At 38.9% G+C, this 21,870-nt stretch overlaps 1 long non-coding RNA gene across 1 annotated transcript in view; it reads right to left on the reverse strand.

Annotated features, from left to right (window-relative positions):
• Positions 1–21,870, reverse strand: part of LOC306640035 — a 69,593-nt gene that overhangs the window by 17,010 nt on the left and 30,713 nt on the right. Inside the window, exons 2-4 of the long non-coding RNA XR_013757724.1 lie at positions 6,368–6,541; positions 3,905–4,030; positions 2,520–2,617 (exon numbers count right to left, since the gene is read on the reverse strand). This is a non-coding gene — a long non-coding RNA (uncharacterized lncRNA). The remainder of the gene's footprint in view (positions 1–2,519; positions 2,618–3,904; positions 4,031–6,367; positions 6,542–21,870) is intronic.

Raw genomic sequence — 21,870 nt, forward strand, 5'->3', positions numbered from 1 at the left:
TTAGCCAAAGTAAAGCAAAATATATAGGAAAATATAATTGTTAATCATTATTAAAACCAGATGATGGGGATCTGATATAGATCTGATATAAAAGTTTGAAAATGTTCAAAATAAAAATGAAAAAAGCATATGAGAATTCCTGTGGGACACAGAAATGGATGAGATGATGTTCCATCTTTCACATTTTCCCCTAGGTACAGACATAGAAATTCACAATAAGTGTAGTGAATTTGGAGTAATTCCCAATGAAATTGTGATTGTAGGAAACTGTAATTTTTTTGTGTATTATTATGTTCAGGCTTCATGAAACTGACCAAAAAAAGTACATATCACAAATCAACTTGTTATTTAAAAATAAAAATAATGTATACTCATGAAAAGCAAGCTCAAATATCATAGAATGGTATTAAATTTAAAGTAACTGTGTTCTATCCACTCCCTCCAAAGAGTTAATCATTTCTGATTTAGTCTATTTTAAATTCAAGTTCATGCGGCTATTTATTAATTATTCTACCTGTAGAGGGTATTCACTGTGTTGCTCTTTGGAAAGGTAAGGAATGTGGACCACTTACAGCATCTCTCCTCCACTGTGAGATTCATCTGTGGTAGCATGTTTAGTACTTCTGCTATTTTTTATTATTTTAGATAATTCATGTTGGAATGTCTTTAGTCAACATATCTTTATTGCCAATGTGCAACACATAGTAGGACTCCTCCCCTACTTCTTTCCTTTTATCTTCCTCCTAACCCAAACCAAAGGAATGACAGAAATAATGTTTTTTTTGGCAGGAAGGGAAGATACTAGGGATTGAACTCAGGGCACTGGACCACCGAGTCACACCCCCAGCCCTATTTTGTATTTTATTTAGAGACAGGGTCTCCTGAGTTGCTTAGGGCCTCGTCGTCATTGCTGAGGCTGGCTTTGAACTCATGATCCTTCTGTCTCAGCCTCTCAAGCTGCTCCATTACAGGTGTGTGCCACTGCACCCAGCCATAGAAATGATGTTTTTAAAGAAGAACAGGAATTCTAGGAAAGAAGGAAGAGTACCAATAACAGATAGGAAATACTGAGCAATTTCTGAAAGTCAGACGTGTAAGTCTTCGGAAGTGGTGGAAGACTGGGTATCGTGGGCCCTGGTGAGTGAGAGAGCTGCCTGGTTGTGCCTCTGCTCTTCTCCACATTGTCCTGGGTGGACTGTTGCCCGTTGTCTCCGTCGTCACTCCTGGTATGCATCAGGTGGCAGTGGCCATCAGAACAATTGAATGCATGACGGCAGGGAAAGAGATGAAAGCAGTCAGTCTCTGCTTCCCCAGGTCTGGTGAGGGCTTTGCAGAAGCAACTGTTGCCAGCTCTATGTGTCCACCTGGCCCAGGGCTCAGCCTGTTCCCATGGCTAGAGGGACACAGGTCACCAGGTGAATGTCATGTAGTTCCTCTTAAGCAGTGTCCTCATCTTGTCCCTCTCGATGTCACTGAAGGTTGAGGGACGGTCTTCAAGCTACTCAAGCCCACTGATGCCATCCTCCTCCCCATGTCTGCTGGGAGTCCTAAACTTCTCACTGGACCCCAATTAAAATGACTCCCTGGGAGATAGCCCAACTGTGACAACTGAGTGGTGGCAGTGACTGCATCTGAACTCCATCTGACTTTTCATGGTTTCTGACAAAGGGGTAAATCTATAAGGTCAACCCAGCCTGTTGAGGATGAGTTTAGACCAAGGGCATCCAGAGTCTGCTCTCCCATTTCTCTGCTGTTGGCCAATGTAATATCTTCTTTCTTTCTTTCTTTCTTTCTTTCTTTCTTTCTTTCTTTCTTTCTTTCTTTCTTTCTTTCTTTCTTTCTTTCTTTCTTTCTTTTTTTTTATACTGGGGATTGAACTGAGGGGTGCTTGTTATTTAAAAATAAAAATAATAAAAGTAATGTACACTCATTAAAAGCAAGCTCAAATATCATAGAATGGTATTAAAGTAACTGTGTTCTACCCACTCCCTCCAAAGAGTTAATCATTTCTGATTTATTCCATTATAAATTCAAGTTCACACATCACCAGCCCTTTTTTTATTTAATTTAGAGACAGAGTATTGCTAAGTTGCTCAGGGCCTCACTAAGTAGCTGAGACTGGCCTTGAACTTGTAATTCTCTTGTCTCAGTCTCCTGAGCCATGGGATTATAGGTGTGCACCAGCACACCTGGTTATATCTTCTTAGAGGTTATTTTCTTTCTCAAAACTCTCAAATGTTCCCATTCCTCAGCATGTTCAGTACTTACACTGATGTTCACAGACCCCTCCCTAACTCAGCTCTGTTGCTCCTTCTTAGACCTACTACTGCCTAATACTTGCTCAGTTCCATTCTCATGGAGTCCCATTCTTTACCCCAGGTGAAATGCCCTCTTCTGCCTGGGCTCTTAGGTCCCAGGACAAGTCATCTGCAGCTACCTGTGAATTCTGTCTCCCTACAGGCTATGCCTAGTGAGGCTGCCTCTAACCTCCAGAGTGATCAAGTTGGTTCTTTTCTTACCTTTCAGCAGTATGTAGGTGTTTGATACTTTCTTCCTTGTCACGCCCTTCCTCTCGTCTCCTAGGGAGGCAGCTGCTTTGGTGTTCTTTAAGACCCTTCTTCTGGAAAGTGAATCAAGTAGTACAAATGAAATAAATGGCCTCTAATAAATATGCTCCTCTGTTGACATGGAGGGTACTCACCTGTAGGATCTGTCTCTATAATCATGTTAACAGTGGAGCAACTCAATGAGGTTGGGTACTATCACCTTAGACCTGTAACACCTTAGACCTGTCTTGATGCAGCTGAAAGGCCTATTTATCTGTAAAGCAAACGTCTTCTCTGAAACTAAGGAAAAACACTTGGCTGTTCCTGTTCTTCACATGCATGGGTCAGGGCAGCACAGGGCACATATTCTGGTTTCACACCATGGAAACTAATGAATGAAAAACTGTACTGGGCAATTTGTAGCCACCTGAGACTAGTGACTGTTAAGCCTTTGGAATGGGGCTGGTCCAAGTGTAGGAGGGCTGTATGTGTAAAGTGTGCACCTTATTTCAAAGGCTTAGTATAAATACATGCAGAACTTCCCTTAAAGATAAAGGCAGATGGCTTAACAAACAAAGATGTTTCTTTGTCTTTAGATTACTTCTAATTTGGGGCATTGAAGGTTCGCTTTTTATAAATGATAGGAAAGCAGGTCATAGTTTTAAGATGTTATTATTTGGCAAACAAAATTTGAAAGCTTTGTATCAAAAACAAAATATTGAGTAAAAAAAGAGGGGAAATTGCAGTATATAAATGATATGAGATTGTGCATATAAAGTTTTAAAACCTACAAAACAGTGTCATATATGTGCATAATTATACATATGTGGTAAAATACTAACATTGCTCATGGTAATGATTAACAACAAAATTCAGGGTGGTAGATGCTTCAGGATGCAGTAGGAGAGGAACTGAATTGGAATTGTAGCCAGCAAGCTTATTTTTATTTGTAAAGTTTTATTACTTAAGCTCTCTGTGCATGAGTGTTCAATACATTTTCTAATAAGCTTTACTGAAGATTTGCAATTCACTGAAAGATTGTAAGGAAGGAAGGAAGTTAGGAAAGAACAAGGGAGTAAGGGAGGCAGGAAGGATGGAAGGAAGGGAAGAGGAAGGAAAAGATCACTAATTTTTGAAATTCAAAGTGTAGAAGGTATAGAATTAAAAGTTACATCAAAAACACAGTAATTAAAGATCTGTTGTGGGACAGAGACAGAAAGATTTAAGGGGGAGTAAGGCATAAGACAAAATTTCTGGGGGAATTCAGAATGAAAGACCCAGAAGATAAGAGGTACAGTGGTTCACAGTTATGAATTCCACTGAACATGCACATAGCTGTATCCCCAATTCTGAGTTACCTTCCTTAGGACATATGTTTACCTTGGCTGTCCAAACAGATGGATTTTCAAATGATGTCACTTCCTTGTCTAATGTAGAGTGAGAAAGCTCTAAGCCTTTGGAGATCACAAAAGCAAACCAAGCATCTAGGACAAACACCAATACTGAAAATGATGTGTTTTTCCTTCAAACATAAAAAACATTTGTACAAATTCTATGAGGGGGCAGGAATGGAGGAAGTACATGCAGAATCACAAGCAATATGACCTTCTTGGCACTCAATCTGCCTCTCCACTAAATCTCTTATGCACAGAACCATCTTCTAACTTGTGGTTCAAGTTCATTCCAGCAGTCAAGTCTTTGTACTTCCGAATTTATCAGTACTGCTTTCTAGAGAACAAAAGAAATCAGTAACTAAGAACCTTCCTCAGTTTCCTCTGGCAAACAAAATGCCAAACTAGGTGGAGAAAACAGCAACATCATGTCCTAGAGGAGGAGACCATTTCTCTCTCCATTTGACTGATGAACAACAGAAGTTCAAAGTAAAGCCCTCAAGGTCAGTGAAGGGTAAGCCAGTAGTCTGAGATTTATTTCCAGGTCTGTATGATCCTTCAACTGAGTCCTGACTATGACATTGCTCATGCCACACTGATCACCTCCCAATTAGATTCTCTTTCCCAGCCTCTTTCCCCTTATCCCACCAGGATGATGAGTGAAGTCAAGGAACTTCAACAGATTGGCATTGATAACATCATAGAATGAAGGAATAATGTCAGCATCTATTTTTAAAAAGTGACACTGTCAGTCTTTATAGTATTTTCTCACAGCTTATTTTCCCACCACATAATCAGTCCTTTGCCATACATAGAGTTTTGAAGCCTAAATGTCAGCCACACCTTGTGATGACATTTTTTAATCCTTATTGCCGGGTTTGAAGTGACTTTGAGTCTATTTGGTCAAGCAGGAACTTTACAATCCTCCATGGAACTTCCTCTTAGGGAAAAGTCTTCTCAGGTGATTGTGAGCATCCTCAAATACGTGCCTAGGAACCCACATGTTGACTTTACATATCTGCCTCTCCCAGTCCTCTCCTTTGGTTTATGACTGTTGAACCAGCAATGTTTGCAAACCTACTTGAAGGACTGTTGCTGTGGCATCCATGGCTTTATTTTACTAAGTAATACTGCCTTCAGGAACAGTTACTTTCAAATGCTAACGAAGCTAATGATCCTCAGGGCGCCACAATAGTGCTGGATTTCACATAGAAGCTGTGAGTATAGTATCTCTAAAGCACTCTGCTATGCTTTAGCATTTGAACCCAGTAGCAGCACTGTTTGTGCCAATGGTTCATAAAAGTATATTGTCCATACTAACACTCTCTGAGGTTTAGCTCAGCCAGCCAAACTTCCTTAATAGGCAGTCATAAAACTTAAGAGTTAACACAGGCAGCAAAAATGTCTATATTAAGCTTGTATGTGCCACTGAATTCCTTTCTTTTTTCCCCCTTTGCTTTGGGGCATTGAACCCAGGGGTGCTCGACCACTGAGCTACATCCCCAGCTACATCCCCCTTTTTATATATTATTTTGAGACAGGGTCTCACTACATTGCTTAAGGCCTCGCTAAGTTGCTGAGGCTGGTCTTGAACTTGCAATCCTCCTGCCTCAGCCTCCTGAGCCATCAGGATTATAGGGATGCTCCACCATACCCAACTAAATTCCCATTTTTTATCAAAGTATTTTTTCAAGTATTAGCATGTTGTAAAATCACATGGAGAGTTTGTTAACAAGCTTGTCATGAATTTTTTAAATACAGTTAGTTGCTTCTTTGGCTTCCACTTTAAGGATTGATATAAATCATTGGAAATCCCAATAATACTCCATCACCTTTGCCAAGGTTAGAAGCCAATCCTTACCTATATGGTTCTTGGTGATATAGCCCATTTTTTCCTTAACTCATTGACCCCAAAACCCAGCACTTCCCATAGCCACTGACCATGATAAAATGCAATGGTCAACGCCAGAGCCATGTCAATAAGTCTCCCCATCATGAATGTTTTTTTTAAACTAACCAATCCACAACCTCCACAGGAAGACCACAGGGATAATGACCATGGGGCTTAATTTAAAAAGGACATGGTCCTTGTCTTTCATTTCCCACCCTCTGGTTGAGCTCCCTGATGCCTGTGGACTTTCTGTTGGCCTCTTCTCAGTATCCCTAGCCTCTCTGGGAACCGTAACACATTTCTTCAGTTTCATGCACTTTGGTTTCACCTCTTCATTGTTTTTCACCTAACACACTATCTGAACCTTTCTCCTGCAGTCAGGCTCCCCTACCAAGTTCACTCCCCTGAACAAAGAGAACTCAAGATCAAATTAGAAAGAAACTATAACAATAAAAATCACAATAAAGTGTATCTTGCAATGCGGATCCACTGACAATAAATTCTCTTAGTTTATTTTATCTTAAAATGCTTAATTTTACCTTCATTCTCAAAGGATATTTTTGCTGGATATAGAATTCTGTTGACAGCTGTTTTTCATAAGCACATTAAAGATGCTCTTCTGCTTTCTGGTTTCCATTATTTCCAAAAACAGTCAGCTGTCATTTGAATTGTTCCGTCCCCTTTTGGTGTAAAACGTCAGTCTTTTCTGGCTGCTTTTAAAGTTTTTAAAGAATATATTTAAGAAAGTCTCTTTGACAACCTACAGAATAGGAGAAAATCTTTGCTAACTACTCTTCTGACAGGATTATCTCTAGAATATATAAAGAACTTAAAAAACTTAACATCAAACAAACAAAAAAAAAACCCCAAAACCCAATTATTTAAAAAAGGCAACTAATCTAAATTGACACTTCTCAAAAGAAGAAATACAGTCATCACAGAGCAAGCAGGCGGGTGAGTCGGGCCGCCTACATCGCAAGGGAGGTGGCGGGCAGCTAACCCACCCAGCCAGCAGGCCAAGGACAGATGTCATAACTGAGCGACCCCGCCTGACCCCTGCACCTAGGTTGGTGTCATCACTGGCACTGGTTGGTTGCAGTCCTGGAGCAAGGTGGCGGCAAGTCAGGCTACTTGCATAGCGGAGGTAGCAGGCGGGCACCCAACTTGCCTGCCTTGTGAAGCTAGGCGGCAGGTAGCCAACCCACCCAACCACCAGGGCAAATACAGACGCCACCACTAAACAACCCAATCCGACCACCAGGAGGAGGTTTGTCACAATCACAGAGTTAGCCAGAGGCTTCTTTATAGGCTGGTGCAGGCACTTTGAATTACTCCAGAGGGCATGGCCATTGTCATTGCAAGGACAAGTCCCTTCCTGAGACACCTACAGGAGGCTAGAGGACCTTTGACAAGACCCAGGAGCCAAGAAGAGGAGGTATTGAGAGACTCGGGACCAACTCAGAGCCAATGGGGAATATATCCCACCTGAAGGCCACCATCCCTAGAAGGCCAGCTTCCTAGTGGAGCACCACATTATCAAGTTCCTCTAAGACTTCAGGCTACTAAAAGCTAAGAGGCAAGTTATTGGAAATCTACAGAGACAATATTAGTCAATAGAGGAAATCTGCAATATCCCAGAGTTTCATTATTAGAGGGGTAGATACCTGAACAATATGAGAAAACAAGGGAAGAAAAGGTCCCTAACAAACCTAGATGGTATAGCAATAAAATCCAATGACAGCATGGCAGAAGAAATGTCAGAAAGGGAGTTCAGAATGTACATAATCAAAACGATCAGGGAAGCAAACAAGGACATGAAAGAGTAAATGCAGGCATTAAATGATCACACCAATTGACAGTTAAAAGAGCAAATACAGGAAGCAAAAGATCATTTCAATAAAGAGTTAGAGATATTGAAAAAAACAAACAAACAGAAATCCTTGAAATGAAGGAAACAATAAACCAAATTAAAAACTCCATAGAAAGCATAACCAATAGGATAGAACACCTGGAAGAAAGAACCTCAGATATTGAAGACAAAATATTTAATCTTGAAAACAAAGTTGACCAAACAGAGAAGACGATAAGAAATCATGAACAGAATCTACAAGAATTATGGGATATCATAAAAAGACCAAATTTAAGAATTATTGGGATTGAGGAAGGCCTAGAGAAACAAACCAAAGGAATGAACAATCTATTCAATGAAATAATATTAGAAAATTTCCCAAATCTGAAGAATGAAATGGAAAATCAAGTTCAAGAGGCTTATAGGACTCCAAATACACAAAATTACAACAGACCCACACAAGGCACATTATAATGAAAATACCTAACACAAAATTAATATAGAATTTTAAAGGCTGCAAGAAAAAAGAATCAAATTATATTCAGGAGGAAACCAATATGGATATCAGCAGATTTTTCAATCCAGACCCTAAAAGCTAGAAGGGCCTGGAACAACATTTTTCAAGCCCTGAAAGAAAATGGATGCCAACCAAGAATCTTATACCCAGCAAAACTTACCTTGAGATTTGATGACGAAATAAAACCCTTCCATGATAAACAAAGGCTAAAAGAATTTACAAAAAGAAAACCGGCATTACAGAATATTCTCACCAAAATATTCTGTGAGGAAGAGATGAAAAACAAAGATGTAAATCAGCAAAGGGAGGAACTACCCTAAAGGAACAACCAACTAAAGAAAAAATCAAGTTGTGTCAAAAAAAAAAAGAGACAAATGACCGGGAATACAAATCATATCACAATAATAACCCTGAATGTTAATGGCCTGAGCTCATCAATAAAAAGATATAGACTGGCAGATTGGATTAAAAAGAAAAATCCAACAATTTGCTGCCTGCAAGAGACTCATCTCAAAGAAAGAGATACCCACAGACTAAAGGTGAAAGGGTGGGGAAAACATACCATGCACATGGACAGAGCAAAAAAGCCAGAGTATCCATCCTCATATCACATAATGTGGACTTCAAGCCAAAGTTAGTCAGAAGGGATAAAGAAGGACATTTCTTGCTGCTTAAGGGAAGCATAAATCGGCAAGACATAACAATCATAAATATCTATGCACCAAACAGTGAATTATCCATATATGTCAAACAAATCCTTCTCAATGCCAGAAATCAAATAGACCACAATACAATAATACCAGGTAATTTTAACACATCTCTCTCACCACTGGACAGATCCTCCAAACAAAAATTGAACAAAGAAACCATAGATCTCAATAACACAATCAATAATTCAGACTTAACGGACATTTATAGAATATACCATCCAACAAAGAGCGAATACACTTTCTTCTCAGCAGCACATGGATCCTTCTCTAAAATAGGCCATATATTATGCCACAAAGCTACTGTTAGCAAATACAAGAAGATAGAGATAATACCTTGTATTCTATCAGATCTATAATGGATTGAAATTAGAAATAAATGACAGAGTATAAAACAGAAACTACTCCAACACCTGGAGATTAAATAATATGCTATTGTATGATGAATGAATAACAGAAAATATAAGGAAGGAAATTTAAAAATTCTTAGAGGTAAATGAGAACAAAGAAACAACATATCAAAGTCTCTGGGACACTATGAAAGCAGTTATTAGAGGAAAATTTATTTCATGGAGTGAATTCAATAAAAGAAGAAAAAAATCAACAATAAATGACCTAACACTACGGCTCAAAGCCCTAGAAAAAGAACGACAGATCAACACCAAAGTAGTAGAAGACAGGAAATAGTTAAAATCAGAGCTGAAATCAATGAAATTGAAACAAAGGAAACAATCAAAAAAGTTGACAAAATAAAAAGTTGGTTCTTTGAAAAAATAAACAAAATTGTTAGCCACAGTAACAAAGAGAAGAAGAGAGAAAACCCAAATTACTAAAATTCTAAATGAACAAGGAAATATCACAACAGACACGGTTGAAATACAAAACATAATTAGAAGCTATTTTGAAAATCTATACTCCAACAAAATAGAAAATCTCAAAGACATCAACAGGTTTCTAGAGACATATGAATTGCCTAAACTGAACAAGGAGGACATACACAATTTAAATAGATAAATTTCAAGTAATGAAATAGAAGAAGTCATCAAAAGCCTACCAACAAAAAAAAGTCCGGGACCAGATGGGTTCTCAGCCGAGTTCTACAAAATCTTTAAAGAAGAGCTCATTCCAATACTTCTCAAAGTATTCCATGAAATAGAAGAGGAGGGAACCCTCCCAAACTCATTCTACAAAGCCAATATCACCCTGATACCTAAACCAGACAGAGACACATTGAGGAAAGAAAATTTCAGACCAATATCCTTAATGAACATTGATGCAAAAATTCTCACCAAAATCTTAGCAAGTCACATACAAAAATATATTAAAAAGATAATGCACCACGATCAAGTGGGTTTTATCCCAGGGATGCAAGTTTGGTTCAACATCTGGAAATCAATAAATGTAATTCACCATATCAATAGACTTAAAGTCAAAGATCACATGATTATTTCGATAGATGCAGAAAAAGCATTTGATAAAATACAGCATCCCTTCATGCTCAAAACACTGGAAAAAATAGGGATAGTGGGAACATTCCTTAACATTGTAAAGGCCATTTATGCTAAGCCCATGGCTAATATCATTCTAAATGGTGAAAAACTGAAAGCATTCCCCCTAAAAACTGGAACAAGGCAGGGATGCCCTCTTTCACCACTTCTATTCAACATCGTTCTTGAGACTCTGGCCAGAGCAATTAGACAAACCAACGAAATTAAAGTGATATAAATAGGAAAAGGAGAACTCAAACTATCCATATTTGCTGATGACATGATTATATATTTAGAGGAACCAGGAAATTCCACCAGAAAACTTTTAGAACTCATAAGTAAATTCAGTAAAGTAGCAGGTTACAAGATCAATGCCCATAAATCCAACGCATTTTTATACATAAGTGATGAATCTTTGGAAAGAATAATTAGGAAAACTACCCCATTCACAATAGCCTCAAAAAAAATAAAATACTTGGGAATCAATCTCACAAAAGAAGTGAAAGACCTCTACAATGAGAACTATACAACACTAAAGAAAGATATTAAAGGAAACCTTAGAAGATGGAAAGATCTCCCATGTTCTTGGATAGGCAGAATTAATATTGTCAAAATGGCCACACTACCTAAAGTGCTATACAAATTCAATGCAATTCCAATTAAAATCCCAATTGTGTACCTTACAGAAATAGAGCAAGCAATTATGAAATTCATCTGGAAGAATAAGAAACCCAGAATAGCTAAAGCAATCCTTAGGAGGAAGAGTGAAGCAGGGGGTATCGCAATACCAGATCTTCAACTCTATTACAAAGCAATAGTAACAAAAACGGCATGATATTGGTACCAAAATAGACAGGTAGATCAATGGTACAGAATAGAGGACATGGACACAAACCCAAATAAATACAATTTTCTCATACTAGACAAAGGGGCCAAAAATATGCAATGGAGAAAAGATAGCCTCTTCAACAAGGTGCTGGGAAAACTGGAAATCCATATGCAACATAATGAAACTAAATCCCTATCTCTCCCCCTGCACAAAAAAATCAACTCGAAATGGATCAAGGACCTTGAAATCAGACCAGAGACCCTGCAACTTATATAAGAAAAAGTATGCTCAAATCTTCAACATGTAGGCCAAGGATCAGACTTCCTTAACAGGACTCCCATAGCACAAGAAATAAAAGTAAGAATCAATAACTGGGATAGATTCAAACTAAATAGCTTTCTCTCAGCAAAGGAAACTATCAGCAATGCAAAGAAAGAGCCTACAGAGTGGGAGAAAATCTTTGCCACTCATACTTCAGATAGAGCACTGATTTCCAGAATATATAAAGAACTCAAAACACTCTACACCAAGAATACAAATAACCCAATCAACAAATGGGCTAAGGATATGAACAGACATTTCACAGAAGAAGATCTACAAGCAATCAACAAACATATGAAAAAATGTTCACCATCTTTGGTAATAAGAGAAATGCAAATCAAAACTACCCTAAGATTCCATCTCACCCCAATTAGAATGGCAATTATCAAGAATACAAGAACAATAGGTGTTGGAGAGGATGTGGGGAAAAAAGTACACTCATACATTGTTGGTGGGACTGCAAATTAGTGCAGTCACTCTGGAAAGCAGTGTGGAGATTCCTTAGAAAACTTGGAATGGACCCACCATTTGACCCAGCTATCCCACTCCTTGGCCTGTACCCAAAGGACTTAAAATCAGCATACTACAGAGATACAGCCACATCAATGTTCATAGCTGCTCAATTCACAATAGCCAGATTGTGGAACCAACCTAGATGCCCCTCAATTGATGAATGGATAAAGAAACTGTGGTATATATACCATGGAATATTACTCAGCCATAAAGAATAATAAATTATGGCATCTGCAGGCAAATGGATGCAGTTGGAGAATATCATGCTAAGTGAGATAAGCCAATCTCAAAAAACCAAAGGATGAGTGACCTCACTGATAAGCGGATGACGATACATATTGGGGGTGGGAAGGCAGCAAGAATGGAGGAATGAGGGACTTTATAGAGGGTTAAGGGGGGGGGAGAAAAAAATAACAGAGTGAATTTAAAAAAGAAGAAATACAAATGATCAACAAATATATGAAAAGATGTTCAATATAATTAACAATTAGGGAAATGCAGATCAAAACTACACTGAGACTTCATCTCACTCCAGTCAGAATGGCAGGTGTAAGGAGTACAAAGTGCAGTGGTCAATATTCAGAATACAGTATTAAGCCTTAAATGTAAAATTGGGATTTACGAAAGGCAGTCAGAGGGGAGATAGAGTGGAATGGAAAGTTACACAATAGAACCATAGCCTATGGATGTTGCAGATCCAAAGTGATGCGTTTGAACAGCCCCTTGACAAACAGGAGGTGGGTAAGGGGTCAGCCTAACCCACAGAGATAGAAATCTGTCTGATAAGAAATAGTAACTTAGGTAAAGGAGTAAAAGCTACATATGTGTTAGATGCATTCACCCCAAGAAGATATTCCCACCATGAGAGAGAAAAGAGAGGTGCGAACAACTAAAAGTATATTTCTTTTCTTTTTTTTTTTTTTTTTTATTGTAAACAAATGGGATACGTGTTGTTTCTCTGTTTGTACATAGCATAAAGGCATACCACTTGTGTAATCATAAATGTACATAGGGTAATGTTGTTTGATTTATTCTGTTATTTTTTCCCTTCCCCCCACCCCTCCCACCCTTCTTTTCCCTCTATACAGTCCTTCCTTCCTCCATTCTTGCCCCCCTCCCTAACCCTAACTCTAACCCTAACACTAACCCCTCCCTCCCCCCATTATGTGTCATCATCCACTTATTAGCGATATCATTCTTCCTTTGGTTTTTTGAGATTGGCTTATCTCACTTAGCATGATATTCTCCAATTTCATCCATTTGCCTGCAAATGCCATAATTTTATCATTCTTTATGGCTGAGTAATATTCCATTGTATATATATATATACCACAGTTTCTTTATCCATTCAGTGTATTTCTTTAAATAACCCAATTAGTCAATCCCATAATCCTGAGTTCCTCCTATCAGGGAAAGGGGCAGTGCTGTTAGGGATAAAAATAGGCGAACTGCCCACCTTGCTTGCCAGACTTTGTTCCTTAGCACATCCTTCTGTAGAAGTAAAATGTTTGCCTTGCTGAGCTACTTCCAAGTACGACCTGATTCCTCCCAATTCTCTGTATTTCTAACAAGACATCAAGAATAAAAAGTTACACACACACACACACACGCATGCACACACACAGACATACACAAGAATACAAACAATAATAAGTGCTGGAGAGAATATTGAAAAAAAGGAACATTTTTACACTGTTGTTAGGATTGTAAATTAGTACTATAGATATCAAAAATTGAGGTTCCTCAAAAGACTATACCTAGCTAAACTACTCCCTGATATTTATCCTAAAGAATTAAATTCATCATAGTATAGTGATATTTCATATCCATATCTGTAGCAGCACAATAGCCGAACTGGAAACAGCCTAGGTGTCCATTAATGGATTAATGGATTTTTTAAAATGTGGTATATATAGCCAATGGAGATTTTTTTTTTCTGTAGAAGAGAAATGAAATCATGACATTCGCAGGAAAAATGAATGGAATTTGAGAACATTATGTTAAGTGAAATAAGTCAAACTTGGAATGTCAAGGGCCATTAAGTTTTCTCTCATATGTGGAAGCAAGAGAAGAAAAAGGAAAAGAAGGTGTGTGGGGGGGTGGCAGGGGGAATATCATGAAAATTCAAGGGAAATCAGTAGAGGAAAGGGAGCAAGGAGAGGGAGAAGGGAAGGAAGGGGGAAATATTGCAGAATGATATTGGTCAAATTATATTGTTATATTGCATGCATGTGCTAATATGTAACAACAAATTCCATCACTGTGTATAACTATAATGCACCAACTAAAAAATGTGGAAAGAAAGATTCTCTTTATCTTTCTTCAATGGTTTAACTATGATGTTCTTAGAGGACTGTCTTCAAATTTATTCTGCCTGATGTTCTCTGAAATTCTCGAGCCTGTAAACTTATGTCATTCTCCAAGTTTAGGATATTTTGGGTTATGCTTTCTTTAAAACCTTTTTATTTCTTTATTCTCTCTATTCTCCTTCTGGAACTCTAATTGCATGTTATACTCTTAAATATTGTCCCCAAGGTTTGATTAACTTAACAAAACCCTTTTAAGAGATTGGATAATTTCTATCAATTTATCTTTAAGTTCCCTGAATGCCTTGAATCATCTCTAATATACCGTTGAGAGCATCCAGTGACTTTAAAAAGAAAAGCCCTAAAATTTCTGCTTTTAAAAATATAGTTTCTATTTCTGTGCTGATATATTCTATGTTTTCTGTATTTCAAGCATATTTTTCTTTGTTATCGGGAATAGTTTAAAATCTGCTAATTCCAATATCTGAATCATCTGGGATTTAATCTTCATTGAATGTCTTTTTTTTTTTTCCTAAAAATTAGTCACATTTTCTTGCATATCTGTGTAATTCGAGATTGGATACAGGATATTGTAAATTTTCTGAAGACTATGGATTCTGTTATATTCTTCAGATGAGTATTGTTTATTTGATCATTTTGTTTTAACACAAAATTTATTTGGTTGAACTCAAAATGCAAACCCTGTTTCTTCTAAAGCAATTCAAATTGGAGTACAGTTCTCTCATTGTTAGCTGAGAAGTTTGTAATCTGCCCCATATGTGCACGGCCTAGAGCCAGCCAGAAATTTGTTTAGAGACTATGCACAGCATTTGAAGCTCCTCCCTTAATATCTCTCATTTCTATTGATTTCCTAGTGATTATTTTTTGCATTTTTCAAGTCATAATGATGGAGAGTTTACTATGGGAATTTTAGATGTCATGCATAGCACAGTATGTTTTTTGCTTCAGATTCAAAGCCATAAAACAGGAAACTAACCCAATGCTGCTCCCTTATTTCAAATGTCAATTCCCTCTAGAAACTGCCTATTTTTGGTTTCTTTCCCATACCTACAGGTAGTTCTCTCCTACCTCAGAGTTTATAGTTGTTATGTGGAGGAGGATTAACTCAATAGAAACACTTAGATGTATTGGATGCATAACCTCCTTTCATAATTTGAAAGATACATGTCATATTTATTTTTTCTATAGTAACCCTTACAAAGTTAACATATGTTAAAGAGTGAAGGTTTATTTTCCCCCAAAATTTGTAAGCTGGTGATATTTAGAGGCAGATCATTTGGGAGGTGATTGAATGCCCTTATAAAAGAAACCCCAGGGAGAATTTCTACCATGGGAGGACACAGCAAAAATATGGCCACTTATGAATTAGGAAGTTCGCCCTCTGCACACAATGCACACACTGGATCTGCACGTGCTTTGAGGTTAAATAGTTTCCAGGATGATGAGAAAAAGACTATCCATTATTTAAACTGCCCAGACTATGGCATTTTAAAAAAAAATTAACAGTCCAAACAGACTAAGATATATACCTTTAATTTTTTATTTTGACATGAATATCTAGAGTTAATCAATATATATTTCTCATCAAAATAAACACAAATAAAAGCCAAGAATGTTACTAGGTCTTGCTTATTTATTTTTGGTGATGGATACCAAGAAAGTCCAAACCTAGCAGACCAACGTTATGAGACCTTGAACCTCAAGAATACTCTGCCTGGATGGTAATGTCACTCCCACAGTTCAACAGGGCTCTGCTCAGGCTGTGGCCCACTCACGTGGTGCTTCAGTGTAGGGGGAGGAGCCACAGCCCCAGAGCTTCCCTGGATGGTCCTGCCCTCAAGGCTGTGCTGGGTATTGGTCCTAACCTTTCAGAAAAAAGTGGTAAGTCCACTTCTTTGCCTTTTCCAGCTTCTAAAGACCTCCCGAATTCCTTACTCATGGCTCCTTCTCCATGTTTAAAGCCAACGGAGCAGCTTCCTCAAACGCCGCCTGACTCTTTGACTTTCACTTCAGTTGCACATCTCCTCTCCCTCTGAGCTTCCTGCCTCCCTTACCAGAACCCTTGAGATTACATTGGTCCTGACAGGATAATCCAGGATAATACTCCATCTCAAGACTCTTAACCCGGGGGCTCTGGTGGCTGCCCGGGGGAGGAGTGGCGGGGAGAACTGTGTGGACTCAGGACACCGGGGCCTGCCCTGAGGAGGAGGAGAGGAGCGTGGCCACTTGGATTTGGAGAGACTGCACCAGAGCTGCAGGCGGTTGCCAGAGGAGAAGCTGCGCGGCGAGCTGTTTGGAATCAGAACGACGCTTCTGAACACCGGGGCCTGCCCTGAGGACGAGGAGGAAGAGGAGCGGCCGCTTGGATTCGGGTGACTACACCAGAGCTACAGGCGGTTGCCAGAGAAGGGGCTGCGTGGCGAGCTGTTTGGACTCTGACCACTTCTGAACCCTGGGGCCTGCCCGGAGGAGTAGGAGAAGGAGGAGAAGGAGCACGGTGGGTCCTTTGGACTCGCAGTGACTGCATTAGCGCTCCAGGCGGCTGCTCAGAGGAGAAGGCGAGTGGTGAGTTGTTTGGTCTTAAAGTGACAGCTCCTGAACACAGGGGGGCTGCCTGGAGGAGAAGCGTGGTGGGTCGCTTGGTCTTGAGTGGCCGCACCAGAGCTCCGGGCGGTGCCCAGAGGTCCCGTGCAGCGGGTCACGTGGATTCAGAGCCACTCAGAGGGACTGCTCCTGAACACCCGGGGGGTTATCTGGAGAAGGAGGAGGAACGGGGAGGGTCACTTCGACTCGGAGTGATTGATTGCCCCGGGCTACGGGTGGTTGGTGGGAGGAGGAGGCACGAAGTGAGTTTCTTGGACTCCTAGTGACCGCACCGGCATACTGGGCGGCTGTCTGGAGGAAGAGGCCTGTGGCGGGTCTCTGGGACTCAGAGCGATTGTTCGGGGCCACAGGTGGCTGCTCAGAGGAGGGGCCACGCAGCCAGGCGATTAGGTGCAGAACAGGGTCCCAGGATCTAGGAGGCTTCTGGGTGGAAGAGCCGCACAGAGACAGGCTTAGGGCGGAGCGAAGGTTCCAGGCCTATGGGCAAATTCTCTGAGGAGGGGCAGCCTAAGGAGATTCATCTGCGAAGGGTGAGGCTCCCAGGCCCAGGAGGTAGGGCCGGGCCCCTGGAAACTTTGCAGAGGAAGGCAGCCCAGCCCAGGCAGTAGCTGTAAATTGAGGGGAACCTCTAGGAGGGAACTGACCAGCGAGACCTCCCCACTGGGTGAGTCTTCCCTGCCTGGTGAGGTTTCCCCACAAGGACGGTAAAACCAGAGACACAGGCCCAAACAGGCCTTGCCTCAGCCCACAGCCTAGGTCCCCTTTGGATGACCATTGGTCAACAAGTGGAGGCACCTCTGCCCACTAGCAGGGAATATATCCCACCTGAAGGCCACCACTCCTAGAGAGGCAGCTTCCTTGTGGAGCACCGCATTATCAACTTCCTCCAAGACTTCAGCCTACTGAAGGCTAAGAGGGGATATATATAGAAATCTTCAGGGACATTGTAAATCAACAGAGGAAATCTGCAATATCTCAGCGGTCCACTGATATCTGAACAATATGAGAAAACAAGGAAAGAAGATGCTGCAAACAAATCTAGATGTTATATCAATAAAACCCAATGACAGCATGGCAGAAGAAATGACAGAAAAGGTGTTCAGAATGTACATAATTAAAATGATCAGAGAAGCAAACGATGAGATGAAAGAGCAAATGCAAGCATTGAATGATTGCACCAATCGACAGTTAAAAGAGCAAATACAGGAAGCAAAAGATCATTTCAATAAAGAGTTAGAGATACTGAAAAAAAACCAAACAGAAATCCTTGACATGAAGGAAACAATAAACCAAATTAAGAACTCCATAGAAAGCATATCCAATAGGATAGAACACCTGGAAGATAGAACCTCAGACATTGAAGACAAAATATTTAACCTTGAAAACAAAGTTGAACAAACAGAGAAGATGGTAAGAAATCATGAACAGAATCTACAAGAACTATGGGATATCATGAAAAGGCCAAATTTAAGAATTATTGGGATTGAGGGAGGCCTAGAGAAACAAACCAAAGGAATGAACAACCTATTCAATGAAATAATATCAGAAAATTTCCCAAATCTGAAGAATGAAATGGAAAATCAAGTTCAAGAGGCTTACAGGACTCCAAATACACAAAATTACAACAGACCCACACCAAGGCACATTATAATGAAAATACCTAACATACAAAATAAAGACAGAATTTTAAAGGCTGTGAGAGAAAAGAACCAAATTACATTCAGGGGGAAACCAATACGCATATCAGCAGATTTTTCAATCCAGACCCTAAAAGCTAGAAGGCCCTGGAACAACATTTTTCAAGCCCTGAAAGAAAATGGATGCCAACCAAGAATCTTATACCCAGCAAAACTTACCTTCAAATTTGACGATGAAATAAAATCCTTCTATGATAAACAAAAGCTAAAAGAATTTACAAAAAGAAAGCCAGCATTACAGAACATTCTCAGAAAAATATTCCATGAGGAAGAGATGAAAAACAAAGAAGCAAATCAGCAAAGGGAGGAATTATCCTAAAGGAATTGTCAAATAAAGGAGGAAACAAGTTGTGTCAAACAAATAAATAAACAAAATTTTAAAAATGAACCAAATGACCGGGAAACCAAATCATTTCTCTATAATAACCCTGAATGTTAATGGCCTGAATTCATCAATCAAAAGACATAGACTGGCAGACTGGATTAAAAAGAAAGATCCAACAATATGTTGCCTGCAAGAGACTCACCTCATAGAAAAAGATACCCATAGATTAAAGGTGAAAGGATGGGGAAAAACATACCATGCACCTGGACTCAGCAAAAAAGCTGGAGTATCCATCCTCATTTCCGATAATGTGGACTTCAAGCCAAAGTTAGTCAGAAGGGATAAAGAAGGTCATTTCATACTGCTTAAGGGAAGCATAAATCAGCAAGATATAACAATCATAAACATCTATGCCCCAAACAGTGGCTCATCAATGTATGTCAAACAAATCCTTCTCAATTTCAGAAACCAAATAGACCACAACACAATAATACTAGGTGATTTTAACACGCCGCTCTCACCACTGGACAGATCTTCCAGACAAAAATTGAACAAAGAAACCATAGATCTCAATAACACAATCAATAATTTAGACTTAATGGACATTTATAGAATATTCCATCCAACCAAGAGTGAATACACTTTCTTCTCAGCAGCACATGGATCCTTCTCTAAAATAGACCATATATTATGCCACAAAGCTAATGTTAGTAAATACAAGAAGATAGAGACACTAGCATGTATTCTATCAGATCATAATGGATTGAAGTTAGAAATAAATGAAAGAGTAAAACACAGAAACTATTCCAACATCTGGAGATTAAACAATATGCTATTATATGATGAATGGATAACAGAAGATATTAGGAAGGAAATTAAAAAATTCTTAGAGGTAAATGAGAACAAAGAAACATCATATCAAAATCTCTGGGACACTATGAAAGCAGTACTTAGAGGGAAATTTATTTCATGGAGCGCATTTAATAAAAGAAGTAAAACTCAACAAATAAACAACCTAACACTACAGCTCAAAGCCTTAGAAAAAGAAGAACAGAACAGCACCAAAAGTAGTAGAAGACAGGAAATAGTTAAACTCAGAGCTGAAATCAATGAAATTGAAACAAAAGAAACAATACAAAAAATTGACAAAATAAATAGTTGGTTCTTCGAAAAAATAAACAAAATTGATAAACCTTTAGCCACACTAACAAAGAGAAGACGAGAGAAAACCCAAATCACTAAAATTCGGAATGAACAAGGAAATATCACAACAGACAGGATTGAAATACAAAACATAATTAGAAGCTATTTTGAAAATCTATACTCCAACAAAATAGAAAATTTCGAAGACATCAACAGGTTTCTAGAGACATATGAATTGCCTAAACTGAATGAGGAGGACATAAACAATTTAAATAGACCAATTTCAAGTACTGAAATAGAAGAAGTCATCAAAAGCCTACCAACAAAGAAAAGTCCGGGACCAGGTGGGTTCTCAGCCGAGTTCTACAAAACTTTTAAGGAAGAGCTCATTCCAATACTTCTCAAAGTATTCCATAAAATAGAAGAGGAGGGAACCCTCCCAAACTCATTCTATGAAGCCAATATCACACTGATACCTAAACCAGAGAGAGACACATCAAGGAAAAGAAAATTTCAGACCAATATCCTTAATGAACATCGACGCAAAAATTCTCAACAAAATTTTAGCAAATCGCATACAAAAACATATTAAAAAGATAGTGCACCATGATCAAGTACGTTTCATCCCAGGGATGCAAGGTTGGTTCAACATCAGGAAATCAATAAACGTAATTCACCATATTAATAGACTTAAAGTCAAGAATCACATGATTATTTCAATAGATGCAGAAAAAGCATTTGATAAAATACAGCACCCCTTCATGCTCAAAACACTAGAAAAAATAGGGATAGTGGGAACATTCCTTAACATTGTAAAGGCCATTTATGCTAAGCCCATGGCTAATATCATTCTAAATGGTGAAAAACTGAAAGCATTCCCCCTAAAAACTGGAACAAGGCAGGGATGCCCTCTTTCACCACTTCTATTCAACATCGTTCTTGAGACTCTGGCCAGAGCAATTAGACAAACCAAAGAAATTAAAGGGATACGAATTGGAAAAGAAGAACTCAAACTATCCCTGTTCGCTGATGACATGATTATATATTTAGAGGAACCTGGAAATTCCACCAGAAAACTCTTAGAACTCATAAGTGATTTCAGTAAAGTAGCAGGTTACAAGATCAACGCCCATAAATCCAACGCATTTTTATACATAAGTGATGAATCTTCAGAAAGAGAAATTAGGAAAACTACCCCATTCACAATAGCCTCAAAAAAAATAAAATACTTGGGAATCAATCTCACAAAAGAGGTGAAAGACCTCTACAATGAGAACTATACAACACTAAAGAAAGAAATTAAAGAACACCTTAGAAGATGGAAAGATCTTCCATGTTCTTGGATAGGAAGAATTAATATTGTCAAAATGGCCATACTACCTAAAGTGCTATACAAATTCAATGCAATTCCAATTAAAATCCCAATTGTGTACCTTACAGAAATAGAGCAAGCAATTATGAAATTCATCTGGAAGAATAAGAAACCCAGAATAGCTAAAGCAATCCTTAGCAGGAAGAGTGAAACAGGGGGTATTGCAATACCAGATCTTCAACTCTACTACAAAGCAATAGTAACAAAAACGGCATGGTATTGGTACCAAAATAGAAAGGTAGATCAATGGTACAGAATAGAGGACACGGACACAAACCCAAATAAATACAATTTTCTCATACTAGACAAAGGGGCCAAAAATATGCAATGGAGAAAAGATAGCCTCTTCAA

This window comes from Sciurus vulgaris (genome assembly GCF_902686455.1).
Source record: "Sciurus vulgaris genome assembly, chromosome: 11".
Classification (NCBI taxonomy): Eukaryota; Metazoa; Chordata; class Mammalia; order Rodentia; family Sciuridae; genus Sciurus; species Sciurus vulgaris.